Below are 18,753 nucleotides of genomic sequence, written 5' to 3'. Positions count from 1 at the left end.
CTCAAAGATCAAGAATTGATAAATGTGACCACATGAAACTAGAGAGCTTTTGTAAGGCAAAATTACAAACAAGCAAAATATAGGTTGGGAAAAAATATTCTCTAACCACATGTCCAACAGAGGGCTAATACCCAAAATGAAATAAAGAATGTAAGAAGATAACCATCAAGAAAGAAAACAACCCAATCAAAAAATTGGGTATAGAAATAGAGAATTCAAAACAGAGGAATCTCAAATGGCTGAAAAACACTTAAAGAAACCGTGAAAGTACTTATTGAACAAGGTAATGGAAATTAAAACGACCCAGAGATCCCACCTTACACCAATCAGAATGTCTAATATACAAACTTCATGTGGACACTGAAATTCTCTTTCAAGCAAATTGAAAAGATTTGCTTACTGTTTACAATTTTCTTTCTTTTTTTTTTAATTTTTTTAATTCGATATATTTTTTATTTACATTTCAAATGATTTCCCCTTTTCTAGCCCCCCACTCCCCGAAAGTTCCATAAGCCCCCTTTTCTCCCCCTGTCCTCCCACCCACCCCTTCCCAATTCCCCGTTCTGGTTTTGCCCTATACTTCTTCACTGAGTCTTTCTAGAACAAGGGGCCACTCCTCCTTTCTTCTTGTACCTCATTTGATGTATGGATTATGTTTGGGGTATTCCAGTTTTCTAGGTTAATATCCACTTATTAGTGAGTGCATACCATGATTCACCTTTTGAGTCTGGGTTACCTCACTTAGTATGATGTTTTCTAGCTCCATCCATTTGCCTAAGAATTTCATGAATTCATTGTTTCTAATGGCTGAATAGTACTCCATTGTGTAGATATACCACATTTTTTGCATCCTCTCTTCTGTTGAGGGATACCTGGGTTCTTTCCAGCATCTGGCAATTATAAATAGGGCTGCTATGAACATAGTAGAGCATGTATCCTTATTACATGGTGGGGAATCCTCTGGGTATATGCCCAGGAGTGGTATAGCAGGATCTTCTGGAAGTGAGGTGCCCAGTTTTTGGAGGAACCGCCAGACTGATTTCCAGAGTGGTTGTACCAATTTGCAACCCTACCAGCAGTGGAGGAGTGTTCCTCTTTCTCCACATCCTCTCCAACACCTGCTGTCTCCTGAATTTTTAATCTTAGCCATTCTGACTGGTGTAAGGTGAAATCTCAGGGTTGTTTTGATTTGCATTTCCCTAATGACTAATGAAGTTGAGCATTTTTTAAGATGCTTCTCCGCCATCCGAAGTTCTTCAGGTGAGAATTCCCTGTTTAACTCTGTACCCCATTTTTTAATAGGGTTGTTTGGTTTTCTGGAGTCTAACTTCTTAAGTTCTTTATATATATTGGATATTAGCCCTCTATCTGATGTAGGATTGGTGAAGATCTTTTTCCAATTTGTTGGTTGCCGATTTGTCCTTTTGATGGTGTCCTTTGCCGTACAGAAACTTTGTAATTTTATGAGGTCCCATTTGTCAATTCTTGATCTTAGAGCATACACTATTAGTGTTCTGTTCAGAAATTTTCTCCCTGTACCAATGTCCTCAAGGGTCTTCCCCAGTTTCTTTTCTATTAGCTTCAGAGTGTCTGGCTTTATGTGGAGGTCCTTGATCCAGTTGGATTTGAGCTTAGTACAAGGCAATAAAGATGGATCAATTCGCATTCTTCTGCATGCTGACCTCCAGTTGAACCAGCACCATTTGTTGAAAAGGCTATCTTTTTTCCATTGGATGTTTTCAGCACCTTTGTCGAGGATCAAGTGGCCATAGGTGTGTGGGTTCATTTCTGGATCTTCAATCCTGTTCCATTGATCTGCCTACCTGTCACTGTTTCTCTTTCTATTCGAAAGAAGGTACTACATTTTGTGGTTTGCAGAGAATTGCTTAATTGGACTCAAGTGTTTTGATAAAAAAACCAATATTAAGGATGAAAAATCTTAAATAAGTAAAGAGTTTAATATAATAGCAAAAATAAGTGCTGAAATTACTATGTGCATAGAAATATAATTCCTTATGCTGAATATTTGTTTCAACTCAAAGTTTCCTATTAAAGCTATATAGTAGGTATGGAAAGGCCTCAAAGAACATACTTCTGGATATTCTTCCAGAAAGCAGAGAACTATGAAGTAAATGCCATGAAAAAGTTGTGATTATAACCAGAATTTCCCTAATTCTAGTGGTCTCCTGACATTTCAGCAAGTTTAAATAAACAATGTAAGAAAATTCAAATAATTATTCAGGAATTCAACAAGTGTAGTTTTACCCACAAACAATAGATTGTTGTAAGTCTCCGACATCACATTCATGTACAATGCCTGCTGAGCAAAACTCTGAGATATTCCCACTCCTCCAGTGAGAAGTCAAGAGCCACACCCTTGAAGTTTATCAGACCCTGCAATGGAAATCTACTTTTTTTGCTACTGGAGAAAGTTGCTTTCCTATGTTAATAAAATCCCTTTAAGAATTGGAGATACTTTCAGTTGCAGATGAGAAAAGGAAAATATTGAAGAACAAATGTTTTCTAAAAGTTTCATGGAGATGTGTCTGAATTTATGAATTACTGTTCTTTAATAGACAATCTATACAATGACTTACTACAGTGCTTTCATTTATTAAGACTCACACCTTCATGAATCTTCTGTGATTTTCTTATACCTTAGCTGCAAATGAAAGATTGGCCACTAGCACCTCATTCAAAATTTATGAGTGCAGTTGGGATTGTATAATATATTTTAAAGTCCTCTATTATGAAATTTGTTTCCTAGAAACCTCAGACCACTGTACAATGGATTTTTTTTTAATTTTTTTTATTCGATATAATTTATTTACATTTCAAATGATTTCCCCTTTTCTAGCCCCCCCCACTCCCCGAAAGTCCCGTAAGCCCCCTTCTCTTCCCCTGTCCTCCCTCCCACCCCTTCCCACTTCCCCGTTCTGGTTTTGCCGAATACTGTTTCACTGAGTCTTTCCAGAACCAGGGGCGACTCCTCCTTTCTTCTTGTATCTCATTTGATGTGTGGATTATGTTTTGGGTATTCCAGTTTTCTAGGTTAATAACCACTTATTAGTGAGTGCATACCATGATTCACCTTTTGAGTCTGGGTTACCTCACTTAGTATGATGTTCTCTAGCTCCATCCATTTGCCTAAGAATTTCATGAATTCATTGTTTGTAATGGCTGAATAGTACTCCATTGTGTAGATATACCACATTTTTTGCATCCACTCTTCTGTTGAGGGATACCTGGGTTCTTTCCAGCATCTGACAATTATAAATAGGGCTGCTATGAACATAGTAGAGCATGTATCCTTATTACATGGTGGAGAATCCTCTGGATATATGCCTAGGAGTGGTATAGCAGGATCTTCTGGAAGTGAGGTGCCCAGTTTTCGGAGGAACCGCCAGACTGATTTCCAGAGTGGTTGTACCAATTTGCAACCCCACCAGCAGTGGAGGAGTGTTCCTCTTTCTCCACATCCTCTCCAACACCTGCTGTCTCCTGAATTTTTAATCTTAGCCATTCTGACTGGTGTAAGATGAAATCTTAGGGTTGTTTTGATTTGCATTTCCCTAATGACTAATGAAGTTGAGCATTTTTTAAGATGCTTCTCCGCCATCCGAAGTTCTTCAGGTGAGAATTCTTTGTTTAACTCTGTACCCCATTTTTTAATAGGGTTGTTCAGTTTTCTGGAGTCTAACTTCTTGAGTTCTTTATATATATTGGATATTAGCCCTCTATCTGATGTAGGATTGGTGAAGATCTTTTCCCAATTTGTTGGTTGCCGATGTGTCCTCTTGATGGTGTCCTTTGCCTTACACAAACTCGGTAACCTTATGAGGTCCCATTGGTCAATTCTTGCTCTTAGAGCATACGCTATTGGTGTTCTGTTCAGAAACTTTCTCCCTGTATCGATGTCCTCAAGGGTCTTCCCCAGTTTCTTTTCTATTAGCTTCAGAGTGTCTGGCTTTATGTGGAGGTCCTTGATCCATTTGGATTTGAGTTTAGTACAAGGAGACAAGGATGGATCAATTCGAATTCTTCTGCATGCTGACCTCCAGTTGAACCAGCACCATTTGTTGAAAAGGCTTTCTTTTTTCCATTGGATGTTTTCAGCCTCTTTGTCGAGGATCAAGTGGCCATAGGTGTGTGGGTTCATTTCTGGATCTTCAATCCTGTTCCATTGATCCTCCTGCCTGTCACTGTACCAATACCATGCAGTTTTTAACACTATTGCTCTGTAGTTTTGCTTGAGATCAGGGATACTGATTCCCCCAGATTTTCTTTTGTTGCTGAGAATAGTTTTAGCTATCCTGGGTTTTTTGTTGTTCCAGATGAATTTGATAATTGCTCTTTCTAACTCTGTGAAGAATTGAGTTGGGATTTTGATGGGTATTGCATTGAATCTGTATATTGCTTTTGGCAAAATGGCCATTTTAACTATATTGATTCTACCGATCCATGAGCATGGGAGGTTTTCCCATTTTTTGAGGTCTTCTTCCATTTCCTTCTTCAGAGTCTTGAAGTTCTTGTCATACATATCTTTGACATGTTTGGTAAGAGTCACCCCAAGATACTTTATACAGTTTGTGGCTATTGTGAAGGGGGTCATTTCCCTAATTTCTTTCTCAGCCTGCTTATCCTTTGAGTATAGGAAGGCCACTGATTTGCTTGAGTTGATTTTATAACCTGCCACTTTGCTGAATTTGTTTATCAGCTGTAGGAGCTCTCTAGTGGAGTTTTTTGGGTCACTTAGGTAGACTATCATGTCGTCTGCAAATAATGATAGTTTGACTTCTTCCTTTCCAATTTGTATCCCTTTGACCTCCTTATGTTGTCCAATTACCCGTGCTAGTACCTCAAGTACAATATTGAAAAGATAAGGAGAAAGGGGGCAGCCTTGTCTGGTCCCTGATTTCAGTGGGATTGCTTCAAGTTTCTCTCCATTTAGTTTGATGCTGGCTACCGGTTTGCTGTATATTGCTTTTACTATGTTTAGATATGGGCCTTGAATTCCTGTTCTCTCCAAGACTTTAAGCATGAAAGGATGCTGAATTTTGTCAAATGCTTTTTCAGCATCCAATGATATGACCATGTGGTTTTGTTCTTTAAGTTTGTTTATGTAGTTGATTGCATTGACGGATTTCCGTATATTGAACCAACCCTGCATTCCCGGGATAAAGCCTACTTGATCATGGTGGATGATCGTTTTGATGTGTTCTTGGATTCGGTTGGCAAGAATTTTATTGAGTATTTTTGCATCGATGTGCATAAGGGAAATTGGTCTGAAGTTCTCTTTCTTTGTTGGATCTTTGTGTGGCTTTGGTATCAGCGTAATTGTGGCTTCGTAGAAGGAATTGGGTAGTGTTCCTTCTGTTTCTATTTTGTGGAATAGTTTGAAGAGTATTGGTGTTAACTCTTCTTTGAAGGTCTGGTAGAATTCTGCACTGAAACCATCTGGTCCTGTGCTTTTTTTGGTTGGAAGACTTTCTATGACTCCTTCTATTTCTTTAGGCTTTATGGGACTGTTTAGATGGTCTAGTTGGTCCTGATTTAATTTTGGTATTTGGTATCTCTCAAGGAAATTGTCCATTTCCTCCAGATTCTCCAGTTGTGTTGAGTACAGACTCTTGTAGTAGGATCTGATGATTTTTTGGATTTCCTCAGTTTCCGTTGTTATATCTCCCTTTTCATTTCTAAGTTTGTTAATTTGGATACTTTCTCTGTGCCCTTTGGTCAGTCTGGCTAAGGGTTTATCTATGTTGTTGATTTTCTCAAAGAACCAGCTCCTGGTTTTGTTGATTTTTGTATGGTTCTCTTTGTTTCTACTTGATTAATTTCGGTCCTGAGTTTGATGATTTCCTGCCTTCTACTCCTCCTGGGCGAAATAGCTTCTTTTTGTTCTAGGGCTTTCAGGTGTGTCATTAAGCTGGTAATGTATGCTCTCTCCATTTTCTTTTTGGAGGCACTCAGGGCTATGAGTTTTCCCCTTAGCACTGCTTTCATTGTGTCCCATAGATTTGGGTATGTTGTGTTTTCATTTTCATTGTGTTCTAAAAAGTCTTTAATTTCTTTCTTTATCTCTTCCTTGACCAAGGTATCATTGAGTAGAGTATTGTTCAATTTCCATGTGTATGTGGGTTTTCTGTTGTTTCTGTTCCTATTGAAGATCACGTTTACTTCATAGTGATCAGATAGGAGGCATGGGCTTAGTTCGATCTTCTTATAATTGTTGAGATCTGTCTTGTGACCAATTATATGGTCGATTTTGGAGAAGGTACCATGAGGTGCTGAAAAAAAGGTATATTCTTTTGTTTTAGGATAGAATGTTCTATATATATCTGTTAAATCTAATTGGTCCAAAGCTTCAATTAGTTTCATTGTGTCCTTGTTTAGTTTCTGTTTTCCTGATCGGTCCATTGAGGAAAGTGCAGTGTTGAAGTCACCCACAATTATTTTGTTAGGTGCAATGTGTGCTTTGAGTTTTAATAAAGTTTCTTTTATGAAAGAGGGTGCCCTTGCATTTGGAGCATAGATGTTCAGGATAGAAAGTTCTTCTTGTTGTATTTTTCCTTTGACCAGCAAGAACTGTCCCTCAGGGTCTCTTTTGATGACTTTGGGTTGAAAGTCAATTTTATCTGATATTAAAATGGCTACTCCAGCTTGTTTCCTGAGACCATTTGCTTGTAAAATTGTCTTCCAGCCTTTTACTCTGAGGTAGTGTTTGTCTTTGACCCTGAGGTGTGTTTCCTGTAAGCAGCAAAATGTAGGGTTCTGTTTACGTATCCAGTCAGTTAGTCTGTGTCTTTTTATTGGGGCATTAAATCCATTGATGTTAAGAGATATTAAGGAATAGTGATTGTTACTTCCTATCATTTTTGACGTTATTTTTTAAATTTGATTGCTTAACTTCTTTTGGGTTTGATGAAAGGTTACTATCTTGCTTTTTCCAGTGTGAAGTTTCCCTCCTTGTATTGGTGTTGTCCTCCTATTATCCTTTTTAGGGCTGGGTTTGTGGATAGATATTGGGTAAACTTGGTTTTGTTGTGAAATATCTTAGTTTCTCCATCTATGGTGATTGAGAGTTTTGCTGGATATAATAGTTTTGGTTGGCATTTGTATTCTCTTAGAGTCTGCATGAGATCTGCCCAGGACCTTCTAGCCTTCATAGTCTCAGGTGAAAAGTCTGCTGTGATTCTGATAGGTTTTCCTTTATATGTTACTTGGCCTTTTTCTCTTACTGCCTTTAATATTCTTTCTTTGTTTAGAACATTTGGTGTTTTGATTATTATGTGACGGGAAGTATTTCTGTTCTGGTCCAGTCTGTTTGGAGTTCTGTAGGCTTCTTGTATATTCATGGGCATCTCTCTCTTTAGGTTAGGGAAGTTTTCTTCCATAATTTTATTGAAGATATTTGCTGGCCCTTTAAGTTGTAAATCTTCACTCTCATCTATGCCTATAATCCTTAGGTTTGGTCTTCTCATTGTGTCCTGGATATCCTGGATATTTTGGGTTACAAGCTTTTTGCATTTTGCATTTTCTTTAACTGTTGAGTCCATGGTTTCTATGGAATCTTCAGCATCTGAGATTCTTTCTTCTATTTCTTGTATTCTGTTGTTGATATTTGCATCTCTGTCCCCTGATTTCTTCCCAAGGCTTTCTATCTCCAAAGTTTTCTCCCTTTGAGTTTTCTTAGTTGTTTCTACTTCTGATTTTAGATCCTGGATGGTTTTGCTTAGCTCCTTCACTTGCTTGTTTGTGCTTTCCTGTAATTCTTTAAGAGATTTTTGTGTTTCCTCTTTCATGACCTCAGCCTGTTGACCAAAGTTCTCCTGTATTTCTTTAAGTGATTTTTGCGTTTCCTCCTTGTTGGCTTTTATATTCTCTTGGATTTCTTTCAATGATTTTTGTGTTTCCCTTGCAAGGGCTCCTAACTTTTGATCCATTTTCTCCTGAATTTCTTTAAGTATGTCCTTCATGTGTTCCTGTACCAGCATCATGACCAGTGATTTTAAATCCAAATCTTGTTTTACTGGTGTGATGGCGTATCCAGGACATGCTGGTAGAGGAGAATTGGGTTCAGATGTTGCCATATTGCCTTGATTTCTGTTAGTGACGTTCCTGCGTTTGCCTTTTGCCATCTAGTTCTCACTGGTGTTACTTGGTCTTGTCAGTGCTGGACTCACCAGTGCAAGCTGCCCCTTCCCCGTTGGCCTCTGGTGCACAGCTTACACCCTGCACTGCCTGTAGACAGGGTGCTGCTGTCCAGGCTGTTCAGATCCCGAATCAGGCACCTGAAGGCTCCCGCTGGGGCCTGCAGGATTTACTGGAGCACACCGACTTCTCCCAGCTGGCCGCCCGGAAGCCCCCGCTAGCCTCTTGAGGGACCTGGAGATGTGGTGCAGCCGCCCAGGCTGATCTGAAGCGGAGAGAGTTGAGCTGAGGGCTTCTGCCTGAGGCCTTGCCCCAGATTGTGTCTGTGGACCAGATGGAGCCCGTGTGCACCCTCAGCGAGCGCCGATGGTGTATGCTGCTGTGACCTCCCCTGTGCTCCGCTCACTCTGCTGGGCAGCCGATTCCCCAACCGGGCTGGCGCACAAAAGTTTAGCCTGGTCACCCAGGCCCTGAGTCCAGGCAAAAGCCTGGGAGGCCAAGGTCCGAGCAAAGTTCCCCTAGGGCTATGACTGTTAATTGGGTCCGCCAGGTGACCCGGATGGCCGGCGTGTGCGTCCGCGCTCCCCAAATCACCGGGAGAGTCTGTTGTGCTAACAACCTCCTGGGCAGGTTGACACACAGATGGCCCACCAAGCCGCCCAGTTCTTGGGGTCAGTCCTGTGCCTTTTGGGGCCTAGACCCCCATTTTGTTAGCCTCAGGCTACGCTTGTTAGCCGTCTCTGCCCTCCCGAGCACTCTGGGTCCTGTAGGCAAAATGGCGGCGCGTGCGCTGGCCAGGGCAAAAAAACCTCCTGGCTGGGTTAGCACCCCGATGGCCACCCGAACAGCCGAGGGCCTGGGTGCAGGCCAACGCCCGTCGGGCTCAGACCCCTGTGGTGTTGGCCTCGGATTATGTTTGTGTACCTCAGTCTGTCCGATCTCTGGAGTCCCAAATCAAGATGGAGGTGAGTCTCGCCTGACTGGCGGGAGACCATGTTCTGAAGTGGCTTCTGTGCAGCGAAAGGCGCCACACAACCTCAGCTGCTTGCCGCCCGGCTAGTCAGCGAAGGTCAGTGGTCGTGGGCGCAGGGCCTAACTGGACCCTGTGTCGCCTTGGTTCCACTGCTGATGGCCCTTCAGCTGGACCAGCCACTGCTGCACTGCTGCCGCCGCCGCCACTGCAGAAGACTCCCTGTACAATGGATTTTAAAACACATTTCTTTAAAATCCAGTCTTTGCTGAACACCACAGGCAAGAAGATTATAAAGCACATATGCATAATTTCATGCAAATGTAAGCAACATACATTATACAAAAATGAAGTTTAAGAAATTTATGCTCTTAAAATAAACATAGACTTCCTTGCATTTATATCTGAGAATGCCTGATATAATCACCTTAAAAGCAGCAAACATTTGCAGAATATACCATGTACATTTGATATCTTTATTCAGTAATGTACTTTTATAAAGTATGCATTGATATTAAATATAATACCAGTGTCAAATAACAGATGGTCAAATTACGAAGAAGAAGATAATGCATCCAATTCTACAATGTCCACATTACTCAAATATGAACACAGTTCAATCCTGTGTGAACCTGGGTCTCACATGACTATATTGTAATATATCTATTTGACATTTTGAGACCTAGAAAACCTCTATGAACGTTCTATCAAAACAATCAAACAAACAAACAAACAAACAAAAAACCGAACCAAAACAAAAAGAATATGAAATAGAAAACTAATGCATGGAATAAATGTTAGAGTATTTTTCCTTAAACAGAAAAATCTATAAAGTCAGGACATATACTAAACATTCCAAATGACACATAGAATCAAACACTTAGGGAAATTATTTTATGAAAGTATATTCATGACCTAGAATTAGAAGATCTGGGGTTGGAGAGATGGCTCAATGTTGAAGAGTACTGACTGCTCTTCCAAAGGACCTGAGTTAAATTCGCAGCAATCAAATAGTGGCTCACAACTATCTTTATTGGAAATTTGATGCCCTCATCTGGTGTGTCTGAAGACAACAGCAGTGTGCTCACATATATGAAATAAATAAATATTTTAAAAGAAGAATTAGAAAAACAACTATTAGATAAGCTTACCTTATTTAATATTAAATAAAAGCTGGCAAAAGAAATACAGATAATAAAAACTTCATACATCCCATATAGCCTTTCATACTAGAATACTTAGGTATGTATGTATGTGTAAATAAATGGCATTGTCACAATGCATTTCGATAAAGTACAATCAGTTTCTTTGATTAAATCTTGTTTTAAATTGAGGGAGAACCATGCTAACACCTTATTAATATGGAATATATTATTCCTCATGGGATTGACTTAATAGAATATTTCAAACTTGCTATATAATGTTATTTTCATTCTTTGGAATATGACCTCATTTGTGTATCAGAATAGTACCCTTAATAGGTAAGTATTAATTTCAAGTATTCTTTTTTTCAAAAACTATAATACCCAGGATAAACATTATGTATGTTACAACTGGGCAACAGAAATAGAATCCTGGGGCATGAAAAAAATGCCTAAGAGGTATACACACTTGCTGTGACTTTATTCTCAAGGGTTTGATGCAGAACCCAGGTATCTAGGTGCATAATGTATCATTCAGTGTGTATAAAAACATGCAGGTGGTCATTTATATGCATAAAAACATTGAAAAAATAAAGCCATCAACATAACCCTTCAGTTTTACTGACATAGCACATCATTTCAGGAAGAAGAAACACAGTAGATGAACAATTCTTCCTTCTAAACAAGAAAGGGAAACCAAATTGGAAAAGAAATTCCAGGCAAATGGTTCCAAGGAACAAGCTGAAGTAGCTATTCAAATATCAAAGAAAATTGTCTTTCATTAAAAAGTGATTTAAAAAGATGAAGGACAACACTTCATTCACATAAAAGACAAAATCTATCAAGATAAGCTCTCAGTTGTAAGCATCTATGTCCAAAATGCAAGGACACTCATATTTGTAAAAGAAACTTTATTAAAGCTCAGGAACACATTGAATCTGACACAATAATAGTGGGAAACTTCAGCAGCACAATCTTAACAATCAACACATCATGAAAACAAAAACTAGAGACATAGTGAAATTACCAGAAATTATAAACAAAATAGATATAATTTATGAACCAAATGGATATAATCTATAGAACATTTCACTGTAAAACAAAACAATAAAGTAAATATATACATTTTTCTTTGCACATCATTGTACATCCCTCAAAATTGTCCATATAATTGGAAACAAAACAAGTGTGAACTGATACAGCAAGATTGCATTAATCTCATGCATCCTTTCACATCACCATGGACTAAGAATTGTGTTCAATAACAACAAAGACAACAGAAAGAACACACATGGAAGCTGAAAAACTCACTACTCAATAATAACTTGGTCAGGGGAGAAATATAGATAGAAATTAAAGGCTTTTTAGAATTTATCAAAAATAAAGGAACAATGTATCCAAACTTATTGGACACAATGACTGGAGGAAAATTCATGGCTCTGAGTGTATCCATAAAGAAATTGGAGAGATCATACACTATCAACTTAACAGCACAGCTGAAAGCTCTAGAACAAAAAGAAGCAAACACATCCAAGAGGAATAGAAGGCAGGAAACAATCAAACTCAGAGATGAAGTCAACCAAGCAGCAACAAAGAAAAGTATACAAAGATTAAAAACAAACAAACAAACAAACAAAAAAAAAACCAAAAAAACAGGAGCTCGTACTTTGAGAAAAGGAGCAAGATGGGATAAACCCTAAGCCAGTCTAACTAAAGGGCACAGAGACTATATTCAAATTAACAATATCAGAAATGAAAATGGATACATAACAACAGAAACAGGAAATTCAAAAAATCATGACATACTATAACAAAAGCCTATATTCAATATAACTGAAAAAATTAGATAAACTAAGGTAATTTTCTAGCCAGATGACAGGCACCTAAGTTAAATAAGGATCATATAATCCATCTAAACAGCCCCATAAGCTCAAAAGAAATAGAAGCAGTCAGTGAAAGTCTCTCAACCAAAAAACAACAACAATACAACAACAACAAAAAACAGGCTGAGATGGATTTAATGCAGAATTCTATCAAATGTTCAAAGAAGACCTAATTCCAACACTTTTCAAATAATTCCACAAAAGGAACACTACCTAATTTCTTTTATGAATCCACATTTACTCTGATACTTAAACCACTCAAAGATCCAACAAAGAGAACTTCAGACCAATTTCCCATATGATTATCAATTCAAAAATACTCAATAAAATTCTAGCAAACTTAATCCAAGAATACATCAAAATGATCAATCACCATGATCAAGTAGGCTTCATCCCAGGGATTCAGGAATGGTTCAATATACCGAAATCCATCAACATAACACTGTATCAATAATCTCAAAGTAAGAAAACAAACGATCATCTTGTTAGATGCTTAAAAAGCCTTTGACAAAATGCAAAACCCCTAAATGTTATAAAACTTGGAAAAATGAATAATTCAATGGCTATAACAAAATATAATGAAAGCAAACCAATAGACAAAATCAAATTAAATGGAGAGAAACTTGAAGCACTCCTACTAAAATCAGGGACTAGACAAGGCTGTCCAGTCTCTCCCTATCTATTCAACATAGTACTCAAAGTTCTGGAAAGAGCAATTAGACTACAAAATGAGGACAAAGGGATACAAATTGGAAAAGAAGAAGTCAAGATATCACTATTTGCTGATGATACAATGGTATACATAAGTGACAAAAACAATTCTACAAGAGAACTCACAGAGCTACTGAACTTCAGAAAACAGGATGGATATAGCATTAACTCAAATTTGAAGCCTTCTTCTACTCAAAGGATAACTTGTCTGAGAATGAAATTATGTAAACAACACCCTTCCCAATATTCACAAGCAATTAAAAATATCTGCTGTGGCTCTAACCAAGCAAGTTAAAGCTCTGTTTGACAAGAACCTCAAGTGCCTGAAAAAAGAATTCAAAGAAGACCTCAGAAGATGGAAAAATCTCGCATGCTCATGGATCAGCAGGATTAACAGGAAAAATGGCTATGTTACCAAAATCAATATGCAGAATCATTGCAATACCCATAAAAATTCCAACTCATTCTTCACAGAGATAGAGCTATTCCAAAATTGGTCTGGAATAACAACAACAACAAAGGGTAGCAAAAACTAATCTCAATAATATGAGAATTTCAGTGGGAAACACCATCCCTGACCTCAAGCTCTAATACAAAGCAATACTGATAAAAATCACATGAAATTGGTACAAAGACAGGCAGGCAGAACAATGGAGTAGAATTGAAGACCCAGAAATAAACTCACATATCAAAAGACAAATGGAATTAACTATTTCTGTATTGAGAAGTTGTCATAGAGCACTGGGCAGTATCTCTACTGAGACAAACAGATTTCAGGTGTAAACACACACATAATCATTGTGACCCACATAATGCAAAAATAAGAAAAGAAAAAGAAAAGATACAGTCCACAGAACTCAAAAAGGTCAACAAGCTAAAGGGCCCAAGTGAGAACTCCTCAGTCTCACTTTGGAGGGAGAAGAAAGCAATCACAGTTAAGGAGGGAGAGACCTGGGAGTGAAAGTAGACAGGGGAGGGGGCAGGGAATGGGGGAACCTGATCTGATATTGGTTGAGGGAAAAGGACTGAAGCCCTGAGGGCCAACAGAAAGAATGGAAATGTGCAACTTCAGGAGGTAAGAGGTGGCTGGGACCCTACAGAATGCACCAGAGATCTGGGAGATGAAAGACTCTCAGGACTCAAAGGGAGAAACCTTAGATTTAATGCATGACAGTAGGGAGAGGGAACTTATAAAGCCAACATCCAGCATGAAACAGGGTATCAAGTGATTGTCAGGTTGCTATTCCACAGTCAAAACTCTGACCCATATTTCTTCCTTTCTGAAAGAACTGCAGGGATCGAAGTGTAAAGGGCTTAGTAAAAGAAGGTACAGCAACAGGCCCAAAGTGGGTTCTAGCTCAGGATGTTCTCCTAAAGCTTGACACTATTACTGAAGCTATGGAATGCTCACAAAAAGAGATCTATCTTGTCTTAACTCCAGAAAATGCAAGAAGCAGCTCAGTCAAATGAAGGTATTTGCACCCAAACAATGGACAGAAGCTACTGACCTCTGTGGTTGAATTAGGGAAAAGCAAGAAGAAGCTGAGGAGGAGAGCACTCCTATAGAAGAACTAGCAATCTCAATTAACCTGGACCCTCAGATTCTCAGATGTCTCAGACAGTGGAACATCAACCATGCAGCATATTCCACCTGTTATGAGGCCTCCAACCCAAATACAGTAGAGGAGAGCTGGGTCTGTGTTCAGTCAGAGAAAATGCAACTAAACTTTCAGAGACTAGAGACTCCAGTGAGTTTAGATGTCTGGTTGAGTGCAGGGGGTGGGGTGGGGGTTGGGTGTATCCTGGTAGAGACAGGGAGATGAGGAGAAGGTATGCAATATGAAACAGATAGTGGATTGAGGGGTGGGAGAAAATCTGGAGTGTTTAAACCTAGATAGATAGATAGATAGATAGATAGATAGATAGATAGATAGATAGATAGATAGATAGATAGTAGATAGATAGATAGATAGATTTTACAAAGACAAAAACATTTGTAAAATTTTTAAAAAAGGAATACTGCAATCTGTATCTGCTCTGCTCACAAACACATCAGTGTTATGGCAATAGAAAGACACATATTCCTATCATCATCTGTGCTTCTAGGAAGCTAATATTTTTACTATTAGGATTCCAGACAGTGGGCTCTTAAAATTTTATCCTTCTACAAATTGTTCTTTTCCATAAATTGCTCAATGACATCAGTGTCCACATATTTCTATATCCACAAACACAAGCTTTTGTCTGGAACCCTGACATATCTGAAATGCAAATTTTGTGATGCATAAGATGTCCTTTCCACATTGAAATAAACCTATCCAACTCATATCTAATGTAGAAATTAATCATCAATAGAAATTTAAATAGATTCTCTTTGAGGCCTGAAGGTCTTCAGTCAATGAAAATTGTATATCTTCACAGTAGAATATCCAGTGAAAATATAATGGTGTTATAAAATTGAAAGGTCTAAATATGAGATTGTCATTATTCCACAAGAAAATGAAGATCTTGGAAAATAAACTCTTTAAATAACATTACCACATATAGATACTAAAACATTTGAATGGTTTGAATGATAAAGAGATTTCTAAAAGAAATGTGTACAGCACACTGACCTGTGGAGTGTTTACCAGGGAAGCCCTCATTCTTTTTGTTGTTCTCCCAGTTTCAAATATTGGACCTCTTCTTGAAATTTCACAACACAGTTTGAAATATACAAAGATGAAATTAATAAAATTTTATTATGGACAATGCTAAACCACATAAAAACACATTAAAGCAAAATAATACCAGGAATCTTGTCAACATTTCTATAGACATGAGAGCATGGAGTGACATATTTTGTATGGAAAGGAATATGAGTATAATCTGAGGCCTCTTTCTAAAATCAACTGGTACCAGACAAAAACAGAGAGTACATGCATACCTTCTTCTTTTTAAATTTTATTCGATATATTTTTTATTTACATTTCAAATGATTCCCCCTTTTCTGGTCCCCCACTCCCCGAAAGTCACATAAGCCCTCTTCCCTCCCTCTGGTCTCCCACCCATCCCTTCCCACTTCCCTGTTCTGGTTTTTTCTTATACTGCTACACTGAGTCTTTCCAGAACCAGGGGCCACTCCTCCATTCTTCTTGTACCTCATTTGATGTGTGGATTATGTTTTGGGTATTCCAGTTTTCCAAGCTAATATCCACTTATTAGTGAGTACATACCATGATTGATCTTTTGAGACTGGTTTACCTCACTTAGTGTGATGTTCTCCAGCTCCATCTATTTGTCTAAGAATTTCATGAATCCATTGTTTCTAATGGCTGAATAGTACTCCATTGTGTATATATACCACATTTTTTGCATCCATTCTTCTGTTGAGGGATACCTGGGTTCTTTCCAGCTTCTGGCAATTATAAATAGGGCTGCTATGAACATAGTGGAGCATATATCCTTATTACATGCTGGGGAATCCTCTGGGTATACATGCATACGTTCTATAAAGCATTTTGCTCAGAGTTATTTCTGAGAATTTATCATCCTGGATCTAGACTCAAGGACCCGTGGCTACTGGCTATCCTGATTAATCTCTAGAATTGAATGGCGTTTCATTAGCCATCACACTAGAATACAATATCTGTCTCTTTGATGTGATTCCACTTCATTTTACCAGGTAGACACAGTATATGTACTTTCTATGTATGCCTGTTTTCTTAGAGTATAAAGATTCTTTCTGCCAAATATGAGGGCTTTTTCAAATGAATGAGTTGTCGTCAGATTTAGTTACAGCCATTTTCATCATTATCAAAGAATGTTTTTGATTGATCATGAGAAAAAATATATTTCCAATTTACTACTCTTTTCAATATGGCAGTGTTTTCTAACTCACACACACACACACCTTTATATGCCTTAATCTTGATCCCTTGACATCTACATGAACACATGAATAAGTAGACTATGACTATTAAATACAGAAATATCTTTAAATATAATTTAATTCTGCTAAAACTTTAGACCAATTGTTCTCCAATTTTCTAAAGGTGTGGTAAACTTTTACTACAGTTCAAGAAACTCATAACTTGATGCATCTACAAATTTTATACCCACATGCAGATTGATAACAGGATGGTGAATCAATTTCCAAGACAATAAGAAATATGTGTTTTATGGTGGTTAGTCTTTGACTTCCCTTGTGAAAGTGTCAATTAACCACAAAGAAGTCACAATTTAATGGTTTAGAAAACAGGTTCCAGGCAATGTGAAAACAAAATTAAGGAGGAGGCATGGTAGAAACTTACTGATAACTGCCGGGGACAATATGTATACATAGGCATAAAATGAGCCATATCAGGGTATGCCATTTGATGACTCACTTGTGATATCAAATCTGTTAAAATACTATCACTGTTGGAATATCTTCCTGACTATGCATATATCTGAATCTTGGCATTTTTTCAGGATGATCTCAGGTTCCCAATCAGTAATAAATATGAATACAGTGAGACTCTTGGAGCCTTAGTATTACAAATTTAATCTCTGCTCATCTTTCTTGTAGGTTCACATGAGAGAAAGAATGTGTGATATGGGTCTTCTGGCATATATATCAAAACCTAAACATACACATATATGCACACAACTACATACGTATACATACATATACTTATGCATGAATAAAAACAAAAGAATTAATTCTGAAAGTTGAGTTATTATTATTAAGGAAAGTTGTCATGACCATGGTATGAGTAAATTTTCAGTGCTTTTTATGTATTTCATTGACCTTATATTTCTCACATGTCAACACTTTTTCTTGGCATTTAACAGGTATATGAATGGTCTTTTTCAATGACCCTGCCTCAAAAGTTTAGATTGGGAAAAGGAATATGATGGAGTATAATGGAATGTCCTATGAAATTAATGAGAATTGGTGAGGAAAATATTGATTTTCCAGGAAAAATAAACAAGTGAGCTTTCTAGGGCATAACTCCAGGCCAGCAAATAAGCAAGTGGGGAAACCCAGGCTCAAAGTGTTCCTTCTAACTCTGACTGAATATTAAACATATGCAGCACTGAATTCACAATTTTTTTCTGAGAAATCCCAGTATAAACTGGCACAGAAAATAATGCAGAATACAGAAAGAAGAGGAGCGTGGTACATTAATCACCCAAAGCTGACTTTATCTGAATCCAACAGCAACTGTACATACAAATATGAACAAAGAAAATAACAAGAGAGCAGGTGCACCTGTATATAGTGAAAAAAGTTTTTCTCTAGTAGATGCAGAATGTAAACTCAACTTAATTTCATGCCAGAGTTTCAAAACTGTTTCAACAAGCACAAACCAAACAACTCAAGGCACAAACTTTGTACAATCAGTGAGAGAAGGGCCTAGGGTCAAGTATCACAGTGGATAACTATGAAAGCTCTGAAGAATATGGAACAGAAAGAATACAACGGAGTCTAATGAAGATTTTAGCCAACATCCTAAACTTATCACTACACAAACTGAAGGCAACTGTCATCAATCTACTCTACTCAGAAGAGAGAATGTGCAAATTCTCCACACTAACTTATTACAATGCAGCAGTGCTTATAAAAAGAACATAACATTTAGAGTATTTTCAATGTTCTCAGAAGGATATGGGGAAGGCAAGTTTTCTCAAATCACAAAAATAATGATTCTTCAACTCAAGAGCTACAAATATCCCAAGAGAATAATACAATCTGAAAATATACTAATTAAGTTATAAAAATACAAGAAAATAACATTTGGTTTTATACATTCATAAAGAATAATCTGAGAAGTCAGAAGACAACTCAGTGTCTACACTGGACATGCTGGTTTAGAATACAAACTTCTTAAAAGGGATCTGAAGGCTGATGGGTGTAAGGAGCCAATAA

At 37.8% G+C, this 18,753-nt stretch overlaps 1 pseudogene; it reads right to left on the bottom strand.

Moving 5' to 3' along the window:
• Positions 1 to 18,753, bottom strand: part of LOC127679739 (zinc finger protein 501-like) — a 38,679-nt pseudogene that overhangs the window by 3,580 nt on the left and 16,346 nt on the right.

Source organism: Apodemus sylvaticus, chromosome 3 (assembly GCF_947179515.1).
Source record: "Apodemus sylvaticus chromosome 3, mApoSyl1.1, whole genome shotgun sequence".
Classification (NCBI taxonomy): domain Eukaryota; kingdom Metazoa; phylum Chordata; class Mammalia; order Rodentia; family Muridae; genus Apodemus; species Apodemus sylvaticus.
This window is presented reverse-complemented; position numbering and strand designations above follow the sequence as displayed.